The 16,087-nt window shown below is 37.5% G+C and overlaps 1 protein-coding gene across 4 annotated transcripts in view; it reads left to right on the forward strand.

Moving 5' to 3' along the window:
* Positions 1-16,087, forward strand: part of SCN8A (sodium voltage-gated channel alpha subunit 8) — a 200,565-nt gene that overhangs the window by 10,619 nt on the left and 173,859 nt on the right. The gene's annotated exons all lie outside the window — the stretch shown is intronic.

A 16,087-nucleotide genomic window follows, 5' to 3' on the forward strand; every position in this document is an offset into this window, starting at 1 on the left:
CTTTACAATAATCCCATCAGGAGGTTCTCTGTGCAATGATATTGTAAGTTTGTACCTGTTTCCTAGTTTGAATGCTTAAAGTAATAGTGGTTAAGAGCAGTTAAACAGCAACCTCTTGGGAAGCCATTCTTAAAATAGTTTGGGTTGAGGAAAGTCCATAAAGACCACTTAGCTAAATGATGGCAATCTGTTTTATTAATCTAGATGTCCTAATACAAGTAATATTTTAGTAGGTTTATGTTGTTGTTGTTCAGTCGCTCAGTTGTGTCTGGCTGTTTGTGACCCCATGGACTGCTGCACGCCAGACTTCGCTGTCCTTCCCCATCTCCTGGACCTTGCTCAAACTTATGTCCATTGAGTCGGTGATGCCATCCAACCATCCCATCCTCTGTCATCTCCTTTCCTCTTGCCTTCAATCTTTCCCAGCATCAGAGTCTTCCAGTAAGTCAGTTCTTTGCATCGGGTGGCCAAAGTATTGGAATTTCAGCTTTAGCATCAGTCTTTCCAGTGAATATTCAGGACTTATTTCCTTTAGGATGGATTGGTTGGATCTCCTTGCTATCCCAGGGACTCTCAAGAGTCTTCTCCAACACCGCAGTTCAAAAGCATCAATTCTTCGGCGCTCAGCTTTCTTTATGGTCCAACTCTCATATCCATACATGACTAATGGAAAAACCATAGCTTTGACTGTATGGACCTTTGTTGGCAAAGTAATGTCTCTGCTTTTTAATATGCTGTCTAAGTTTGTCATAGCTCTTCTTCCAAGGAGCAGGTGTCTTTTAATTTCATGACTACAGTCACCATCTGCAGTGATTTTGGAGCCCAAGAAAATAAAGTCTGTCACTGTTTCCATTGTTTCCCCATTTATTTGCCATGAAGTAATGGGATCGGATGCGATGATCTGTTTTTTGAATGTTGAGTTGTAAGCCAGCTTTTTCACTCTCCTCTTTCATCTTCATCAAGAGGCTGTTTAGTTCCTCTTCACTTTCTGCCGTAAGGGTGGTGCCATCTACATATCTGAGGTTGTTGATATTTCTCCCTGCAATCTTGATTCCAGCTAGTGCTTCATTGAGTCCAGCATTTCACATAATGTACTCTGCATAAAAGTTAAATAAGTGGGGTGACAATATACAGCCTTGATGTACTCTTTTCCCAATTTGGAACCAGTCCATTGTTCCATGTCCAGTTCTAATTGTTACTTCTTGACCTGCATACAGGTTTCTCAGGAGGCAGGTAAGGTAGTCTGGTAGTCCCAGCTCTTGAAGAATTTTCCACAGTTTGTTGTGATCCACACAGTCACGGGCTTTTGCATAGTCAATGAATCAGAAGTAGGTGTTTTTCTGGAATTCTCTTGCTTTCTCTATGATCCAGTGAATGTTGGCTATTTGATCTCTGATTCCTTTGCCTTTTCTAAATCCAGCTTGAACATCTGAAAGTTCTCAGTTCGGGTACTGTTGAAGCCTAGCTTGGAGAATTTTGAGCATTACTTTGCTAGCGTGTGAGATGAGTGCAGTTGTGTAGAAGTTTGAGCATTCTTTGGCATTGCCTTTCTTTCGGATTGAAATGAAACCTGACCTTTTCCAGTCCTGTGGCCACTGCTGAGCTTTCCAAATTTGCTGGCATATTGAGTGCAGCACTTTCACAGCATCATCTTTTAGGATTTGAAGTAGCTCAACTGTAGTTCCATCACCTCCATTAGCTTTGTTCGTAGTGATGCTTCCTAAGGCCCAATTGACTTCGCATTCTAGGATGTCTGGCTCTAGGTGAGTGATCACACCATTATGGTTATCCTGGTCATTAAGACATTTTTGTATAGTTCTTCAGTGTATTGTTGCCACCTCTTCTTAATATCTTCTGCTTCTGTTAATTCCATACCATTTCTGTCCTTTATTGTGCCCATCTTTGCATGAAATGTTCCCTTGGTATCTCTAATTTTCTTGAAGAGATCTCTATTTCCCATTCTATTGTTTTCCTCTATTTCTTTGCATTGTTCACTTAGGAAGGCTTTTTTATTTCTCCATGCTATTCTTTGGAACTGCCTTTGGACAGGTATATCTTTCCTTTTCTCCTTTGCCTTTTGCTTCTCTCTTCTCAGCCAACCATCTTGCCTTTTTGCATTTCTTTTTCTTGGGGATGGTCTTGATCACTGCCTCCTGTACAATGTTATGAACCTCTGTTCATAGTTCTTCAGGCACTCTATCAGATCTAATCCCTTGAATCTATTTGTCATTTCTAGTGTATAACTGTAAAGGATTTGATTTAGGTCCTACCTGAATGGCCTAGTGGTTTTCCCTACTTTCTTCAATTTAAGTCTGAATTTTGCAATAAGGAGTTCATGACCTGAGCCACAGTCAGCTCCAGGTCTTGTTTTTGCTGACCGTATAGAGCTTCTCCATCTTTGGTTGCAAAGAATATAACCAATCTGATTTTGGTGTTGACCATCTGGTGATGTCCATGTGTAGAGTTGTCTCTTGTGTTGTTGGAAGAGGGTGTGTACTGTGACCAGTGCGTTTTCTTTGCAAAATTGTTAGCCTTTGCCCCACTTCAGTTTCGTACTCCCAAGGCCAAACTTACCCGTTACTCCAGGTATGTCTTGACTTCCTACTTTTGCATTCCAATCTCCTATGATGAAAAGGGCATCTTTTTTGGTAGGTTTTTATTTTTTCACTTTCCTTTTTGTAATATTCTTCTTCCTTGTCTCTAGAAAAGGGAGTGGTGCAAGGCACAAATTGAGTGATGAATTGAGTGATTAAGTGGAGTGGGGAAACAAAATAGAATGAGCCTATGAGTACTGGTGATGGACAGGGAGGCCTGGCGTGCTGCGGTTCATGGGGTCGCAAAGAGTCGGACACAACTGAGCGACTGATCTGATCTGATCTGATGAGTACTTAACTCACCTCACAAGGCTTTTATTTTTTTTTCTCTGACTCATACAGGAAAACTTAAGCCATAAGTGCCGAAGGGGTAAAAGTTTTTTTATTTTGGGATCTTAATGTAGATTCTTTGCATTAGAAATTGCTCCAAAGCTTTATGGGTCAAAGAAAGTAGTCTGTTTGTGTCATGAGTGGATATCAAAGACTCGTTGTTAATTAGATCCAGATGTTTTCTATCTTTCATTTTGATAAGCTTATATGCAGCTCGACCCTTGGGGCTAGCGTGCTATGTTCCTAGCCACACGCTCCTTCCTGACCATTAGGAAGTCTCTGGTCTGTATTGTCCCTTGCAGCTTGTAGGAGGTGGGCATTTTCCACTTCCCTCTCCTCAGCAGGCTGCCCAGGTTCCCAGGGCTGAGGTAAGCTGCCATCACCCAGGGGTGTGTGACTCCTGTGTCCTGCTTGGGCTCTGCTCTGCAGCCCTGCCTTTAAAGGCCCAGGCTAGTGCTCAGGGAAAGGTTTTTTAAAGAGCAATGCATTTATCACTTGGTGCAATCTATTGCAAAATCTGAAGGAGAAAAAAATCCTCCTAGGAAGCAATGCCACTTTTCTAGCCAGGTTTCCAGAACCATTAGCTCCTTATAGACACTGCTTCTGTTTATAGATGTTGAGTTGTTAAGGGTTTACCAGTTGTTTTTTCCTTCCATGGTTTAATCACAGAACCTAGTTGAGAACTCTTACTTGTGAGAACTGAATGCTGACTTTTGCAGATGTTATAAAAGTCTAGTCTGTAGAGTTCGAAGTATGGATGCTAGCCTGTATTTTAAGCAAGAGAGTATTAGATGTTCTTTTGATGGAAACTGAGGCATCATAACTCCTGCAATCTACTTGTAGCCTTGGGCCAAGACACAGTGCCCCTGGGACACATGGGGTCCTTTTTCCTATTTGGAAATTTATTCTTATTTGGTACTATAACCAAACAGAGGACTATTTCCTTCACAAGAATAATTTCAATATTACTAATATTTGAAAAGCTTTTGAAGTTCTAGCTTATGTTTGGCAGATATATATTTTTTCCTTTTTAACATTTTTAACATGGTTATTTTTTATTGTTTTATTGTTATATTTTATTGTTTAACATTTTAACATGGTTATTTTTTATTGTTGTTTTAAAAATTTACAAGAGGACAGTTGAAAAAAATTTTAGACTAGAGATCTATGAGTTTTAATACATGTGTATATTTATGTAACCAGGACTACAGTCAGGATACGAAACAGATCCATCCCCTCAAAAAGCCCTCTGCTGCCCATTTGTAGTCAAACTCTAATGTGTGATCTCTGCCAACTCCCAAATGGCTCTCTGTTCTGTGGTTTTGCTTTTTTATAATGTCATTTAAATAGAATCATGCTATAGAATAGAATCTTTTGAAATTGCCTTCTTTCACTCAGCATGGTACCTTGGAGATTTATCTATGTTGTTATCTTTATCAATAATTTGTTCTTTCTTTTTGTGTAGTAGTACCCCATTGTATGGTTATATATCAGTTTGTTTATCCATTCATTTGTTGAAGGATATTTGAGATATGTCCAGTTTCAAGTGATTATGAATACTGCTGCTATAAATGTATAGGTTTTGGTATGAATCTGAATTTACATTATTCAAAGATATCTGTAAGGGTGAATTACTGAGTAATAAAGTATATGTTTACCTTTATAAGAAAGTACTAAACCATTTTTTTCAGAGTGATTATACCATTTTGCTTTTCCATCAATAGTGTATGAGAGTTGTCATTAATATCTTCATTTGCACTTGATATTGTCACAATTTTTGTTTGTTTTTAGTTTTATTGTGGTAAGAACACCACAGAGATCTTTCCTCTTAACAAAATTTTAAGTGTACATTGTTATTGACTATAGGTCCAATGTTTTATAGTGGATTTCTAGAGCTTATTCATCTTGCTTAATTGAAACTTTCTGTCCAGCGATAAGTTACTTTCTATTTCCCTCTTCCCCCAGCCCTGGCAAACATCATTCTACTTGGATTCTATGAATGTGACGATTTTGTATATCTCGTGTAAGTGTAATTATGCAGTATTTCTCTTTCCATGACTGGCTTATTACACTTTGTATGCTGTCCTCAAGGTTCATCCATGTTATAGAATATGTCAGAATTTCTTTCTTTTTAAAACAAGCTGAACAGTATTCCTGTGTCTGTGTGTACTGCATTTTCTTTGTGTGTTCATCTATAGATGAACATTTAGGTTGCCTCCCTATCTTGGTAACTGTTGAATGATGCTGCAATGAACATGGTATAACTAATATTTCTTCAAGATCCCGATTTTAATTCTTTTGGAGAACTACCCAGAAGTGAGATTGCTGGATTGTATGGTAGGTCTAGTTTTCATTTTCTGAAGAATTTCCATACTGTCTTCCGTAGCAGCTGCACCCTTTTGCATTCCCACCAACAGTGTGCCAGGGGCTCCAGTTTCTCTGCATCCTTTCTAACGCTTGTTACCTTTTATTTATTTATTTATTTATTTTGATAATAACTGTCCGACAGCTGTGAGGTGATTGCTAACTGTCGTTTTTTTTTAATTTAATATTCCATTGGAAGATAATTGCTTTACAGCCCTGTGTTAGTTTCTGCTGTGCAGCAGTGTGAGTCAGCTATAATTATACACATAGCCCCTTCCTCTTGCACCTCCCTCCCTCCCGTCCCCTCCCACCCCCCTGGGTCATCACAGAGCAGCAAGCTGTGTTCCCTGTGCTATACAGCAGCTTCATACCAGCTGTGTGTTCTCACGCAGTTTTGATGTCACATTCTCTTGATGGTTAGTGATATTGAGCACTCAGATTTTTTATTTTGACAATTTTTACAGGCATGTAGTGGTATCTCATTGTGGTTTCAATTTGCTTTTCCCCAAGATCTAATGATCTTGAGCATTTTTCACATATATATTGTCATCCATATGTCTTTGGTTAAATGTCTTAACCAAATCTTTTATTCAAATCTTTTGCCCATGTTTTAAACTGAGTTATTTGTTTTATTACTGTGAGTTTTGAGAGCCTTTTTAAAAAAACATGTATCCTGGATATCAGTCATCAAGTAAATTACTTGAACATGTTTTGCCTTGGTGTGTAGCTTTTCTTTTTCTTCTCTTTACAGTGTCCTTTATCGAGCTAATGCTTAAATTTTAAGTAAGTTTAATTTGTCAGTTTCTTTCTTTGATGGGTCATATTTTTGATGTAAATAAGAATTCTTTATATAATCCAAGCTTGCAAATATGTTCTTTGCTCTCCTCTAAGAGTTTTATGGTTTTGCATTTTACATGTAGATGTATAATTCATTGGATATGAAATTTAGGTAAAAGTTCACTTTTATATGTTTATTTTGCAGATAGATGTGTGATTGTTCTAGCACCATTACTATTAAAAAGACTATCCTTTTCCCCTTGAATTGAGTTTGCACTTTTGTCAAAACTCAATTGGCAATATTTGTTTTGGCCTTTTTCTAGATTATTCTATTTCATTGTCATATATATCTGTCCTGTCACCAGTACCACACTGATCTGATTATAGATATGTAACTTTACAGTAAGGCTTAAAATTATGTAGTGTGAGTCTTCCAACTTTATTTTCTTATTTCAAAATTGTTTGGCTATTAATAGTTCTTTTGCTTCTCCATTGAATTTCATAGTCAGCTTGTCTATGTCTGCAAAAAACACTGGAGGAAGTAGTGGTAAACCACTCTCGTGTTCTTGCCGCAAGAACTCCATAAACAATATAAAAAGATATGACACCACAAGATGAGCCGTCCAGGTTACAAGGTGCCCACTATGCTCCTGCTGAAGAGCAGAGGACAGTTACTAATAGCTTCAGAAAGAATGAAGTGGTTAGGCCAAAGCAGAAATGAAACTCAGTTGTGAATGTGTCTGGTGGTGAAAATAAAGTCTGACTCTGTAAAGAACAGTATTGCATAAGAATCTGGAATCTTAGGTTCATGAATCAAGGTAAATCGGATGTGGTCCTGCAGGAGATGGCAAAAATGAACATTGACATCTTAGGAATCAGTGAACTAAAATGGACCAGAATGGGCGAATTTAATTCAGATGACCATTATATCTACTATTGTGGGCAGGAATCCCTTGGAAGAAATGGAGTAGCCCTCGTAGTCAATTGAAGAGTCCAAAATACAGTACTTGGGTACAGTCTCAAAAAAGACAGAATAATCTTGGTTCATTTCCAAGGCAAACCATTCAACATCACAGTAATTCAAGTTATACCCCTACCACTGATGCTGAAGGAGCTGAAGTTGAATAGTTGTATGAAGACCTACAAGACCTTCTAGAACTAACACTAAAAAAAGATGTCCTTTTCATCATAGGGGATTGGAATGCAGAAGGAGGAAGTCCAGAGACACCTGGAGTAACAAACAAGTTTGGCCTTGGAGTACAGGATGAAGCAGGGCAAAGGCTAACAGAGTTTTATCAAGAGAACACATTGGTCCTCCCAAATACCCTTTTCCAACAACACAAGGGATGACTCTACACATGGACATCACCAAACGGTCAATACAGAAATCAGATTGATTCTATTGTTTGTGACCAAAGATGGAGAAACTATACAGTCAGCAAAAACAAGACCTGGAGCTGACTGTGGCTCAGATCATCAACTCCGTATTACAAAATTCAGGCTTAAATTGAATAAAGTAGGGAAAACTACTAGGCCATTCAGGTATGACCTAAATCGAATTCTGTATGATTATCACAGTGGAGGTGATGATTAAATTCAAGGGATTAGATCTGATAGAGTGAGTGCCTGAGGAACTGTGGATGGAAGTTCATAACATTGTACAGGAGGCAGTGACCAAAACTATCCCCAAGAAAAATAAATACAAGAAGGCAAAATAGTTGTCTGAGTAGGCTTTACAAATAGCTGAGAAAGAAGAGAAATGAAAAGCAAGGGAGAAAGGGAACAATATACCCAACTGAATGCAGAGTTCCAGAGAATAGCAAGGAGAGATAAGAAGGCCTTCTTCAAGGAACATTGCAGAGAAGTAGAGGGAAACAACAGAACGGGAAAGACTAGAGATACCAAGGGAACATTTCATGCAAGGATGAGTACGATAGAGGACAGAAACAATAAGGACCTAACAGAGGCAGAAGAAATTAAGAAGAGGTGGTGAGAATACACAGAAGATCTACACAGAAAAGGTCTTAATGACCAGTATAACCACGATGGTGTGGTCACTCACCTAGAGCCAGACATCCTGAAATGTGAAGTCAAATGGGCCTTAGGAAGAATTACTACAAATAAAACTAGTAGAGGTGATGGAATTCCAGCTGAGCTATTTCAAATCCTAAAAAGTGGTGCTGTTAAAGCATGGCACCCAATGTGAGCAGCAAATTTGGAAAACCCAGCTGTGACCACAGGACTGGAAAAGATCAGTTTTCATTCCGATCTCAAAGAAGGGCAGTGCCAGAGAATGTTCAAACTACTCTACAATTGTGCTCATTTAGCATGTTCGTATGGTAGTAAGGTTATACTCAAAATCCTTCAAGTTAGGCTTCATCAGTACATGAACTGAAAATTTCCATATGTACAAGCTGGGTTTGGAAAAGGCAAAGGAACCAGAGATCAAATTGCCAACATTCATTGGAACTTAGAGAAAGAAGGGAATTCCAGAAAAACCTCTTCTTCTCCTTCATTAACTACGTGAAATCTTTTGTATGGATCACAACAAACTGGAAAATTCTTAAGGAGATACCAGATCACCTTATGTGTCTCCTGAGAGACCTGTATGGGGGTCTAGAAACAACAGAACCTTACATGGAATAACTGACTGGTTCCCAGTTGGGAAAGGAGTACAACAAAGCTGTATATTGTTACCCTGTTTATTTAAGTTCTGTGTGGGGTACATCATGTGAAATGCTGGGCTGGATGAATCACAAGCTGGAATCAAGATTGTGGGGAGAAATATCAACTTCAGATATGCAGATAATACCGCTCTAATGACACTGTGAAGAGGAACTAAAGAGCCTCTTGATGAAAGTGAAAGAGGAGAGTGAAAAAACTGCCTAAAACTCAGTATTGAAAAAACTGCTTAAAACTCAGAATTAAAAAAATCTAAGGTCATGGCATCTGGTCCCATCACTTCATGGCAATTAGAAGGGGAAAAAATGGAAGCAGTGATAGATTTTATTTTCTTGGGCTCCAAAATCACTGCGGATGGTGGCTGCCATGAAATTAAAAGATGCATACTCCTTGGAAGGAAAGCTATAACAAACCTAGACAGTGTATTAAAAAGCAAAGACATCACCTTGCCGACAAAGGTCCGTATAGTCAAAGTTATGGATTTTCCAGTAGTCATGTACAGACAGATGTGAGAGTTGGACCATAAAGAAGGCTGAGTGCCAAAGAATTGATGCTTTTGAACTGTCGTGAGCAGAAGACTCTTGAGAGCCCCTTGTACTGCAATGAGATCAAACCAGTCCATCCTAGAGGAAATCAACCCTGAATATTCATTGGAAGGACTGATGCTGAAGCTGAAGCTCCAGTACTTTGGCCTCCTGATGGGAAGAGCCGACTCATTGGAGAAGACTCTGATGCTGGTAAAGATTGAAGGCAAAAGAAGAGGGCGGCAGAGGATGAGATAGCATCACCGACTCAATGGACATGAATTTGAGCAAACCCTGGGAGATAGTGAAGGACACAGTAGCCTGATGTGCTATAGTCCATGGGGTTGCAAAGAGTCAGATACGACTTAGCAATGGAACAGCATTATAGTTCTTTTGTCTTTCCACTGAATTTCATAGCTTGCCTGTGTCTGCAAAACTCCCACTAGCGTTTTGCTTGTGTGTGTGCTTTGTCTCTCAGTTGTGTCTGACTCTCTGCGGCCCCATGGACTGTAGCCCACCAGGTTCCTCTGTCCATGGAATTTTCCAGGCAAGACTACTTGAGTGGGATGCCATTTCCTATTCCAGGGGATCTTCCTGACCCAGGGATCAGGCGGATTCTTTACCACTGAGCCTCCTGTGAAGCCCTGTTTCGCTTGGGACTGCATTAAATCTGGAGATCAGCTTGAGAATTGATAATTGTGTCTTCCAGTCAATGAATATGATAAATGTCTTCATCTTTTATTTAGATAGTATTTTATTTCTTTTATCACTTTATATGGTTTTTCCATTAGTTGTGTACAGATGTGAGAGTTGGACCATAAAGAAGGCTGAATGCTGAAGAACTGATGATTGGTCGTGACTTAGCGACAGAACAGGAGAAGGCGATGGCACCCCACTCCAGTACTCTTGCCTGGAAAATCCCATGCACGGAGGAGCCTGGTGGGCTGCAGTCTGTGGGGTCGCTAAGAGTTGGACACGACTGAGCGACTTCACTTTCACTTTTCCTTTCATGCATTGAAGAAGGAAATGACAACCCACTCCAGTGTTCTTGCCTGGAGAATCCCAGGGATGGGGAGCCTAGTGAGCTGCCGTCTATGGGGTTGCACAGAGTTGGACACGACTGAAGTGATGCAGCAGCAGCAGCAGAGACAGAACAACAACAATCATTTTATAGTTTTCAGCATATAGGTTTTCATATATTGTTAGATTTATACCTATTTTTAAGCTATTGTAAATTTTTAAAATTAAGTTTCAGTTTCTAATTCATTCCCAGGATATAGAAGTAGGATGGATTTTTTCATGTTGAAGTTGTGTCTTACAGCCTTATTAAACTGTTTAATTCTAGGAGCTTTATTATAGTTTTGGGGGTTGTTTTTTTTGTTTGTTTTTTTACCTTGATGTTTGGTATGTGGGATTTCAAGTTCCCCAACCAGGGTTAATCCTGTGCCCCCTGTAGTGGAAGCATGGAGTCTTAACCACAGGATCGCCAGGGAAGTCCCTGGATTTTCTATACGGATAGTTATGTCATCTGTAAAAAACGAGTTTTGTATCTTTCTTTCTAGTCTTTGTCCTTTTTATTTCTTTACCTCCTCCACCATTAGTATAGCCTTCTAGTAAGACATTGCATGAAAGTGGTGAAAGTGGACATTCTTGCTTTCTTCCTGATCTTAAGGGAAAATCATTTAGTTTCTCACCATTAAGTATGATGGTAGCTGTTAGTTTTTTTTGTTTGTTTTGTTTTTTTTTTAATTTTATTTTATTTTTAAACTTTACATAACTGTATTAGTTTTGCCAAATATCAAAATGAATCCGCCACAGGTATACATGTGTTCCCCATCCTGAACCCTCCTCCCTCCTTCCTCCCCATTCCATCCCTCTGGGTCGTCCCAGTGCACCAGCCCCAAGCATCCAGTATCGTGCATCAAACCTGGACTGGCAACTCGTTTCATACATGATATTTTACGTGTTTCAATGCCATTCTCCCAAATCTTCCCACCCTCTCCCTCTCCCACAGAGTCCATAAGACTGTTCTATACATCAGTGTCTCTTTTGCTGTCTCATACACAGGGTTATTGTTACCATCTTTCTAAATTCCATATATATGCGTTAGTATACTGTATTGGTGTTTTTCTTTCTGGCTTACTTCACTCTGTATAATAGGCTCCAGTTTCATCCACCTCATTAGAACTGATTCAAATGTATTCTTTTTAATGGCTGAATAATACTCCATTGTGTATATGTACCACAGCTTTCCCATCCATTCATCTGCTGATGGACATCTAGGTTGCTTCCATGTCCTGGCTATTATAAACAGTGCTGCGATGAACATTGGGGTACACGTGTCTCTTTCCCTTCTGGTTTCCTCAGTGTGTATGCCCAGCAGTGGGATTGCTGGATCATAAGGCAGGTCTATTTCCAGTTTTTTAAGGAATCTCCACACTGTTCTCCATAGTGGCTGTACTAGTTTGCATTCCCACCAACAGTGTAAGAGGGTTCCCTTTTCTCCACACCCTCTCCAGCATTTATTACTTGTAGACTTTTGGATCGCAGCCATAGCCAAAGCGATCTTGAGAAAGAAGAATGGAACTGGAGGAATCAACCTACCTGACTTCAGGCTCTACTACAAAGCCACAGTCATCAAGACAGTATGGTACTGGCACAAAGACAGAAATATAGATCAATGGAACAAAATAGAAAGTCCAGAGATAAATCCACGCACATATGGACACCTTATCTTTGACAAAGGAGGCAAGAATATACAATGGATTAAAGACAATCTCTTTAACAAGTGGTGCTGGGAAATCTGGTCAACCACTTGTAAAAGAATGAAACTAGAACACTTTCTAACACCATACACAAAAATAAACTCAAAATGGATTAAAGATCTCAACGTAAGACCAGAAACTATAAAACTCCTAGAGGAGAACATAGGCAAAACACTCTCTGACATACACCACAGCAGGATCCTCTATGACCCACCTCACAGAATATTGGAAATAAAAGCAAAAATAAACAAATGGGACCTAATTAAACTTAAAAGCTTCTGCACATCAAAGGAAACTATTAGCAAGGTGAAAAGACAGCCTTCAGAATGGGAGAAGATGATAGCAAATGAAGCAACTGACAAACAACTAATCTCCAGAGTATACAAGCAACTCCTACAGCTCAACTCCAGAAAAATAAATGACCCAATCAAAAAATGGGCCAAAGAACTACATAGACATTTCTCCAAAGAAGACATACAGATGGCTAACAAACACATGAAAAGATGCTCAACATCACTCATTATCAGAGAAATGCAAATCAAAACCACTATGAGGTACCATTTCACACCAGTCATTAGAGCAGAAATAAATGCAAAAGAAACAAAAGAGATCATAGCAAAAATCAACAAAACCAATAGCTGTTAGTTTTTGTAGATACTCTTTCTCAGGTTGAATAAATTCCCTTCTGTTCCCAATTTGTTGAGAGTTTTTTCAGGAATGGATGTTGAATTTTGTCAGATGCTTTTATGTATTAGTTGATACAATTATGTGATTTTTTCAAATTATTTAATCTGTTAATATAATGAATTATACTGATTGATTCTCAAATATTGACCTACCCTTACATTCTTGGGGTAAACACCAATTGGTTGTGATGTGTTCTTCTATATTGTTGGATATGATTTGCTAATATTTGTTGAGTTTTGCATCTGTGTTCATGAAGATATCAGTACTAGTTTTGTTATTTTTTTTCTTGTCATCAAGTTTTGGTATCAGGATAATGCTGGCCTTATAAAATAAGTCTAAAAGTGTTCATTTTGGGGAAGAGAAAATGTTGAATTCCTTTTAAAAATATTTGGTAGAATTCTTCAATGAACTGTGCCTAGGGTTTTCTTTGAGTGGGAGTTTTTAACTACAAGTTAAACTTCTTTAACAGATATAGAACAATACAAGTTGTCTAATACTTTTCGGGTAAGTTCTGGTACTTTGTGGCTTTTAAGGAGTTGGCGCATTCATCTAAGTTGTCAACTTTATGTACACAGATTCATTCATGGTATTTTCTTAGTATCCTTTTAGTGTCTGCTGCTGCTGATGCTAAGTCGCTTCAGTCGTGTCCGCCTCTGTGCAACCCCATAGACGGCAGCCCACCAGGCTCCCCCATCCCTGGGATTCTCCAGGCAAGAACACTGGAGTGGGTTGCCATTTCCTCCTCCAATGCATGAAAGTGAAAAGTGAAAGTGAAGTCTCTCAGTCGTGTCCGACTCTTAGCGACCCCATGGACTGCAGCCTACCAGGCTCCTCCGTCCATGGGATTCTCCAGGCAAGAGTACTGGAGTGGGGTGCCATTGCCTTCTGGGTCTATACTAATATCCTTTCTTTCTTAATATAGATAATTTATATATTCACTGTTTTCTTTTTGTTTGGCTAGAAGTTTATCAATTTTATTCATCTTTTCAAAGAACCTATTTCTGATTTATTGATTTTTCCTCTATTTTTTTCTGTTTTCAATATAATTGATTTCTACTCTTTTTATTTTTTCTTTTTGAAAAATTTTTTTTTTTACTTTTTTTTTTTTTACTTTTTTTACTTTTCTATTTTTACTTTGAATTAATTTACTCTTTTTTTAAGGTGAAAAACTATGTTTTTTTAGATCATTAATTTGAAGCCTTTCCTTTTTTAAAATACAAGCTTTTAATACTATAAATTTCCCTATAAGCACTGCAGTGGTTGCATTTGTACAAATTTTGCTATGTTGAAACTTCTTTGACCAATGAATTCTTTAGAAGTGTGTTGCTTTGAGTGTTTGGAGTATTGGGAGATTTTCCAAAGTCTTTTATTTTATTGATTTCTAGTTTAATTCCATTGTGGTTGGAGAACATACTTTGTATGATTTCAACATGTTTAAATGTGTTGAGGTGTGTCTTATAACCCAAGATGTGGTCTCTCTTGGTGAATGTCCTAGGTGCACTTGAGAGGAATGCATATTCTACTGTTAGGTGCAATGTTCTGTAAATGTCCATTACAGGCAATTGGTTGTTCAGTTCCTTGGTATCCTTGATTTTTTTTTCCTCCTATGTTTACTCAGATATTATTGATGTGGAACACTGCCTAAGTTTAAGGTGTATAGTGTAATAATTTGACTTATATACATCATGAAATGATTATTGCAAAAAGTTTAGTGAGCATCTATCATCTTATGTAGGTATAAGATTAAAGAAATAGAAAAAATTGTTTTTGTTGTAATGAGAATTCTTAGGATTTACTTTCTTTTCTTTCTTTTTTTTTTTTTTAGGATTTACTTTCTTAACGACTTTCATATATAATATATAGCAGTGTTCATTATATTTATCATATTGTACATTTTATCTCAAATACTTAGTTCTTTTATAACTGGAAGTTTCTTCCTTTTGATTGCCTTCATCCAGTTCCCCCCCCCTTCCACCTCCTGCCTCTGATAACCACAAATTGGATGTTTTTCTGTGTTTGTTTGTTTTTGAAGAATAATTGACCTACAACACTATGTTTCTGTTACACAACATAGTGATATACTTCTGTACATTTCAAAGTGATCATCATGGAAGTCTAGTTACAATATGTCAGCATACAAAGATATTACATAGTTATTGACTTTATTCCCCACATATACATTTCATACCCATGACTCATTTATATAGCAACTGAAAGTTTGTACTTCTTAATCTCTTTTACTTCTTCCTTTCCTCCCCTCAATCTCCTATAGCCTTGATTTTTTTCCTTCTCCTTCTTAAAAAAATTAAAATGTGATTTATTTATTATTCAGTTGCAACATTATATCCTACCTCTTCTTTATTTTTTCAGACTTACTGAGGTATTATTGACAAATAGGAATTATATATATTTAACATGTACATGTTTTGATATCTCGATAATTTTCTGTTTACTTGTTCTATTGAGGACTGAGAAAGGAGGACTGAAGTCTCTAAAATTGTAGATTTGTCCGTTTCTTCCCTTAGTTCCGTCAATTGTTGCTTCATATATTTTGAAGCTCTTTTCTTAGGTGCATACACATTTAAGATTGTTTTTTATTTCAGTGAATTGACCCTTTAATTGTTATTTACTATCCTTTTTACCCCTGATAATTTTCCTTGTTTTGAAGTCTGCTTTATCTGATATTAATATAGCCTATTAACATAGTTACTATAGTTCTGATAACTCTCATTTTCGTAATATATTCTTACCTCCTTCTTTTACTTATATTTTTTATAATAATTTCATATTTATAAATGAGTTGCAAAAATAGTACATAGAGTTCCTGTATGCCCTTTACTTAGCTTTCCCTAATGTTAACCTATTACATAAAACCATAGTACATTTATCAAAACTAAGAAATTAACATTGGTATATTACTCTATTAAGTAAGCTACAGAATTTCATATATTTCACCAGTTTGTCTACTAATGTTTTTTTTTAATTCCTTTTCTATAATTCAGTCCAGGCAGCCATAATAGCATTTAGTACCCTTTCATTTTTTTAACCTATGTATATCATTGTGCTTAGCAGGTTTCTGGTAGACTACATACAATGTATCTTTTTTTGTAAATCCATCCTGATAATGTCTCTTTTAATTGATGTGTTTAGACCATTTACATTTAATCTAATTATTGATATTTTAGATTTAGGTCTGTCATTTTATTATATTTTTCTGTTCTTTCTGTTTTGTGTTTTCTTGTTTCCCTTTACATCCTTCTTTTGGATTATTTGAACTATTTTAGTGTTCTACTTAGATTTCTCTATTGAGTTTTTGGAGTTTCCCTGGTGGCTCAGATTGTAAAGAATCTGCCTGCAATGTGGG

This window comes from Bubalus bubalis, chromosome 4 (assembly GCF_019923935.1).
Source record: "Bubalus bubalis isolate 160015118507 breed Murrah chromosome 4, NDDB_SH_1, whole genome shotgun sequence".
Lineage (NCBI taxonomy): Eukaryota > Metazoa > Chordata > Mammalia > Artiodactyla > Bovidae > Bubalus > Bubalus bubalis.